General features: G+C 61.6%; 1 long non-coding RNA gene across 1 annotated transcript; it reads right to left on the bottom strand.

Moving 5' to 3' along the window:
- Window positions 1–3,309: 3,309 nt before the first annotated feature.
- LOC118159884 lies at window positions 3,310–4,966 on the bottom strand. The gene is made up of 2 exons (XR_004747274.1): window positions 4,914–4,966; window positions 3,310–3,465 (listed from the first exon to the last, which is right to left on the bottom strand). It is a non-coding gene; the product is annotated as an uncharacterized LOC118159884 (long non-coding RNA).
- Between the last annotated feature and the right edge of the window lie 1,894 nt (window positions 4,967–6,860).

Genomic DNA, 6,860 nt, shown 5'->3' with positions numbered 1-6,860 from the left:
ACGGCCGCAAGCCAAAATAAACCCAGGCAGCCTTCGACTGGCAAGAAAACGGCCGCGTGGGGGTTGGACTGGCTTGGTTACAGCTCCACGTAATGGGTTGGAGTGTCCCGAGCGGAGCCCTTTGCCCAAAGGGAGTGCAAACGTCTCACCTTGGATGCTCCGAAGGGTTTTTAAATTACAGCTTGGGCTCGGAGGGAGTTTGTAACAGAAAGCTTTCACTTATTTTGATCGTCCCACACGCCTGCCTCTCAGGCCAGGTGATCCCATCCCCATCGGGGTGTCCCAGGAATAGGAACAATCATCGCTGTGGATTCACGCGCACGAAACGCTGCGGTCCCTTCCCGGGCGCTGATGCAGATAGCGTCCCACACCGCTATCACCTCTGCCCATCAAAGGCTCCTCACCTTAATAAAGCGAAGGAGGCAGAGCTGGCCGAGCCTCGGGCTCAGCCCCTGCACCAGCTGCCTTCAGCAGTAACGGGAGGAACGATGCCGCGGTGCTGGAGCATCACGAGAGAGAGCCGCAGCCCCGTGCCGTGCACCCCAGGGACCCCAATGGGGCTGGGGGCAGCCCCCACGCGGCGTGCCGAAACCCCACGGTGCCCCAGGGGGCTGAGGTGGTGCCCACCACGCTGCCATCACCTGACGGGTGATTTCTCCCTGCTCCTCTCGGTCTTGTGACCCCGGTGATTCATGTGCCGGGAGCCCGCAGGTGCGGCGAGCTGTGCCGCGGCCAGGCCGAGGAGCCCCGCTGTGCGCCGGCTCTCTCTGGGGACCGCCGGGGCTTTCAAAAGGGGAACCGGGCAGGTTTTCTTTCACCTAATTAATGGCAGCGTAAAGGCAGCTATAGGGAAGGTAACACGGCTCACGTGTCTCGTGGTGAGGAGAGCGGGCTGCTGCTTCCCACCGAAATCGTGCCCAGACCTCAGTGCTGGGCTGGAGCTGGGAGCTGAGCCCGGGAAGAGCCGAGCAGCAGGGGCTGAGGACCACGAAGAGGTGCCCAGCACCTGCCCACCACCTCTTTGGGGTTCTCAGGAGCTCGGGGAGGCTCCGCACGGGGCTTAGCACATGGCTGGGGGCTTCGGGGACCCACCACGGTTGCTCAGATGCTGAGCTCGGGGCAGGATATGGAGGCTTTTTAACAGCAAACACAGAGGCTTCGCTCCCCAACCCCTTGGATTTGCTGCAGATGCAGATCTGGGGCCGCGAAGGTCACCAAGATGTAAACACTGCGGCTGGTGGGGACCTAAAAGGTCACCCCACCACGCTCCTACCCCCGGGCATGACTGTACCGGGGCCATGTGCGGAGGCGGCTGCTGGGATGGCCGACACCACCAGCCCTCCTCTAGCAGCTTGGAGCAGGGGAACAAATCAACTCAGCCGCCCGAACCGCGAGGTGGGTGTCACGGAGGTATCTGATGAAGCCACGGCCGTTTGGCAGGGCTGCGAGCGTTTTGTTTGCAGTCGGTGAGGTCACACGGGCGGGCTGCGGCGAGTCGGGGGCGTCAAACACGAGCTGCCCCCCCATGTGGCTCCCGGGGCAGGAGCTGCTTCGGCAGCAATTCGCTCGCCGGGCAGCCCGGGACCTGGACGTGAGAGAGATGCTGAGCACCTGCAGGGATGGGAGGCAGGGTAATTTCAGCCCTGCCGTAATTTCTGGAGGAGGAGAGACTTTCTCCTCCGCTGCTGTTGGGCGTGGGAAATCCTCGTTTCAGGCCAAAGTCTGGCTTGGAGAGCTCCAGCCAGGAGAAACTGCCGGGCAGCTTTCCTGACCCAGCACCAACACCCTCCCAGCACCATCCGCGTCCTTCCACAACGCGGGCTCCCAGCTCGCCTTGGTTTTCCTGATTTGCCTGTGAAAACTACACACCCTCCTCCTCCGGAAATATTCAGAAACACTCGCACCGAACTATGCATGGCAAATGAGGCACACGTCTCCCTCATCCCTCCTCCTCTGGGGGGGCGAGGGGACCCCGAGGGCAGGATTTGGCACCCTGGGACGCTGCTGCGTGCTGTGTCGGTCCCAAAGGGTCCAGCTGGCTCGGCTTGAGCTCTGGGGGGGGCAAGCAGGTAGAGAGGTATTTGGGGTGCTCCAGGAGGAGGGGGAGTGCTGTAGGAGCCCTTTCCTGCCTCAGTTTCCCTGTGGCAAGGGGGAGGAATCAGCCCTGCCTCACCCTGCGCAGCAGCAACATTAAAAAATTAAGGGGGGGGGGGGGAAGGTCCCCGAGGTGGAAGAGAGATGGAAACCCACCCCACACAAGCCTGGAGCAGCCGGAGGAACCCAGCCCGGTGCAGCCCTGAGCACCCAGCACATCCCTGGGCACCCCGTGCAGGGAGATGGGTGCTGGGTGGCCGGGGCTGGTCCCTGAAGGTGGCAGCACTGGGAGCCGCTGGAAGCCAGGGAAGCTCCGGCACCCGCGGCAGCACCACCGGGTGCTGCTGGTGACAGCTCTGCCTGCACCCCCAGACCTCCTCACCACCACCCCAATCCCCATCTCACCCCTTGCGTCACCCCAAAAGGGCACCCTGGGACTCCGATGCGCTCGGGGGGCTCCGGTGGCCACGGGCAGGTGCAGGGCACCCCGAGCGTGGCCGCACGCTGCCCCGGGCAGCCCCAAGCTGGGGGTCAGCCAAGTGCGAGCCCGGAGGGCTTTCCTGTTATTATCCAGAACGCGGCGGGGGAACAATAGCGGTGGCGGCCGGCGCAGTGCGACCCGGAGATAAGGGGCCGGGGCGATCAGCAGGAAAACGGGGCAGTAGGTCCAGAGCGCAAAGCGGCCCCGGGGGAGCGGCACCGCTGGGAACGAGGGGTTTGTAAGGCAGAGAGAGGGCCTGGGGTGGTAGGAACATGCAGGGCTGGTGGGATGGGGCTGCAGGGCCAGGGGTTTTTACCCTGCTATTACCAGGTGAGCACGAGCCCCAAATTTGTGCCCACTGCCAGGGATCCCTGCGTGACCAGGCAGTGCCCCAAGGGCACCGTGGCACCAGCGAGGGGTTTGTGGGGAGCTACCGGGGTGTTTTGTTTTTCTTTTTTCCCTTTTAACACAAAACTAAAAAGCAGAAGGGGAAATGGATGCTGCGTTTCGGCTCTGAGAACTGGGCCGTGACACAAACCCTTGGAGATGAGGATGGTTCCCGAATCGGGGGCAGCGTCAAAGCACGGCTGTGACTCTGCGCCCGCCGCGTCCGATCGTGGCGCTGGGTGAAATGCTGGAGCTTGTGTGAACGCGGCACAGGAGCAAATCCAGATCCTGACATCTGGGACGCGGCCGGGCGGGTGCCGAGCTCAGGATGCCGTGCAAGGGGGTGGACATCCTCCCGGCCAGCGAAAGCCAAGCCTGGGAAAGTGCTGCTCCCGAGAGCCGCGCTGCCTTTGGTCTAGCCACTGGAGGAGAAACTGGTAGGAGGCCAAAGGCGAGGTATCTTCACATCCATTGAAACCAGCCCGGGGGGAATTAGCCATTTCCTAGCAATGAGGAAATATCGGGTTAGCTGAGGACCTGCGGGCTGCGAGGAGGGGATGAGAAGCCAGTCGGTGCCGACAAGTGAGGGCAGGCTGGGGGCTGCGGGCTGAAACTGCCCCGCGCCCGCGCTGCCGGAGCGGGCGAGCCCGCGGCTCCCACCACGCCTCTCGCAGGATGCAAAACCCCGAGAGGCATCTGCCTCACCCCGCAGACAGCCGGGCGTAAACAGGGCAGCGCCGGGCACCCGGCGTGGCCCCAGCGGGGCAGGAGGAGGTGCTGGGAAGGATCCGTCCCGCGCGGCGAGGTCTGAAGCTGCTCGGAGCTCCCCTGCTCCGGACCCGCGCCCGGGGGTGCTCAGCGTGGAGTTTTCACGGTGCCCAGGCAGTGCTGCTCCAGATTCCCCATTTTCCTACCCCGTGGGGCAGGCTGTGCTTAGCTGGTGAGGGTTTTGCCTGGCTCTCGATGAGGTTGAGGAGATGGGCATGGAGCTGCAGACCTCCCCTCTCCTGTCTGTGCCGGCGGCAGTGCTGGTTTTGGTGTAGGTGCAGGGGGTGAAACAAAAAGCTCTGGTCTGGGGTCGGCTCCTGCTCATGGCTAGAAAGCTGTGGGGTGCCCCCATCAGCACCCCGGGCAGGGCAGGGGCCCGGCTCTGTAATTCTGGGGCTGTTCTCCCTCTCCTGAGCAGCAGGGAAGAGCAGAGCCAGTGAACGGGGCTGGGGTCCAGCACCCCCAAGCTGAGCAGAGGGGACTGTGTTGGGCCTGCAGGCAGCCCCACAAAGCTCCCCCACCGCCACGCTGCAGTTTGGAGGCCCAATAAATATTAGTCATTATCGCTAATTAATAAAAGCATTGTGCCACGACCGGCCTGCGTGCCCCTGCTGGCACCTCCGGGCGCTGGCGCGGCACGCAGGGGTAGGGATGTGGCCCCGTCCGCGCCTCGCCCGCCTTCCCCTATTACTTCAGGAGCCCTAAATTCCTGCACAGCCCTGGCTGCCGTTCCCAGGGCCCGCCCCGGCTGCCGGTCACTGCATCCGGCACCTCGGGGCCACGGGCGAAGCCGAGCATCCACATGGGCACTGGTGGGGTGCACGGGGCTGGGGGGGGGGCTTTGTGTGTCCGTGGCACGATGCGGAGCGCTGGGGCTCGTCTCCTTCCTGCTGCTCGGCCTTCCAATGCTCTGAGGAAGCAAGGGGGAGAAGATGAAATAGGAATCTCCGAAGCACAAGCAGCAAATCTTCTCCCAAGGCAGGGGATGCGCTGGATGCCTCCTGCCCGGCATCCCTCCGGGTTTGCTGCTGCTGCATCCAAAGGGAACAAGGAGGGGTTGTACGGGGGGGAGAGGTGTCCCCGTGTGCCCCCACCTACCCCCAGACAGCAGGGATGTTGTAAAGCTCTCTCTGTTTTACCGGGGAGCCTTCACCGTGCTGTTTTCCCCATCAGCAGTTCTTACCGCGAATTATTTCAATCCAAAAAATTAAGTTTTTATTTTATGGGTTTAAAAAAAAAAAAAACATTAAAAAAAAAAAAGAAGGAAGCGGGAATTGGCCCCTTCGAATGCGAGGGCTGTGACAGAGACATCCCAGGGTATCAGCCCCATTCCTCACTTCCCCACACCTCAGCAGTGCGGGAGCCTGGTTTACACCCAGCAGGGCAGCATCCCACCCCCGGCTGCCCCATCACCCCGCGGCACCGATCCAGAGCGCTCGGGTGCTGCTGCTCAGCACCCCCGGCCGGCCTCCTGCTCGGGCACCCCGAACGGGCAGCGTTGTTTATCCCCGTGCCGTGGCCTCCCCACCAGCAAATAATCTTGACCTATATCCCCGGGGGGGGAGTGCAGCAGGGCTTAATTCACCCAACGCGTGAGCTCCGCAGATAGGGCCATTACGCAGCGCGAGATAGCATTAATTAATTCACAGGTTGATATAGTTATGCACTGAGATCATCAGCACCTGATCCTGCTAATCCCTTCTTGTGCAAGTGCCTGTGCGAGGGGAAGCTGCCAGCGCTCTGCTCCCCAAAAAAGCTGGCTTGGTCCCACCCTGTCCCCACGGGCCGCCAAGGCTGGGGGGTGACAGAGGTGTCCCCATCCCTGCTGCTCCCTGTCCCCTGCCCCTAAATCTGCCTTTTCCCAGCCTGGTGCCATCAGGTGCTGGCTGGAGAGGGGACTCCAATCCCGCTCTGCTTCAGGGGATGGCACCCAGGGCTGCCTCCCCTCGAGCCAGGGGCTGAGATCCTTCTCATTACAGTAATTATTCCGATAATCGTTCGGAATAGGTAATTATTACCCTGTTGACTTGGGGCTTGCGCTTAGCGCAGGCTTCCTCTGGCCTCCAGCCCAGTTTGGGAAAGAAACACCCCCACGTGCGCTGCCGGGAGCTGCAGGAGGAGCAGGCGGCGTTCCCGAGCTTCACCTCACGCGTCCCAAACCCCGAACCTTCCTCTCCCTCGCCTGCCCCGTGGGAAGAGGCTGGAGACGCCACGGGAGCCTCCACCGCACCAAGGCGGCCTCCACGGGGAAACTGTTAAATCTGTGGCTCTCGGAGCACTGCTGTGACCCCCAAACCCCCCCCAAGGATCGTGTTCTCCTAGGGACAGTGGTGTTTTGTCCCTCCAGGTACGCCACCGAGAGAGGCCGGAGGTGCCGCGGGCTCCAGGTTGCGCCAAGCCCTTGGCTCCCCCGGTGTTGTTTTCTCATCCCCCCCCCGTCTTGGACCCACAGAAGAGAAAAAAAGAAAAAAACAAGCCCCGGCAGTGGAAAGTCGGGCTAACAAATACAAATAAAACTTCCTCTGGATGCTAAAAATGACACACGTAGACAGAGAAAAAAATGATATCGGTGACAATAACACGGCGCGGAGCTATTTCAGTGCCGCCTGTTCCATTGCAGTGCTCGGCGCTGGGGTTGTGGCTGCCGAAAACCAGCCACTTCCCCAGGGACGTGACGTATTTCCTTTCCATCACAAACTGATTTAGAAGCAAAACTTTCTACATTTAGGCAGCGAGAGACTCAGCTTCTCTTTTCTCTCTTGCACCACTGGTGAGCGAATGGAAGGAGAGATAAAGGGGGTGGGACCGGCGCGAAGTGACTGCGTGCGGCTTCCTTTTCTTTCTTTCTTTCTTTCTTCATAAATTATCAAAAAGTGAACAACAACAAAAAAAACACAATTAATATTTTCCACGCTGTGAGGGCCTCGCACACATCCCAGTGAGAGTTTGTGGTCACGGGCTGGCCGACGCTGCTGCCCCGTGGTGCGCTCGGTGCCGCGCGCGTGGCTTTGTGCAACGCGGCCTCCACGTCTCGGTCCTGCCCTCCGAGGACTGTCCCCATCCCCGTCCCCTTCCACATCTCTGTGCCCATCCCTGTCCCCTTAGACATGCCCCATCCCTGTCCCCATCC

This window comes from Oxyura jamaicensis, unplaced genomic scaffold (assembly GCF_011077185.1).
Source record: "Oxyura jamaicensis isolate SHBP4307 breed ruddy duck unplaced genomic scaffold, BPBGC_Ojam_1.0 oxyUn_random_OJ72570, whole genome shotgun sequence".
In the NCBI taxonomy this organism is placed as follows: Eukaryota; Metazoa; Chordata; class Aves; order Anseriformes; family Anatidae; genus Oxyura; species Oxyura jamaicensis.
Note: the sequence above shows the minus strand (reverse complement) of the source record. Positions and strands in the feature narration are given on the sequence as shown.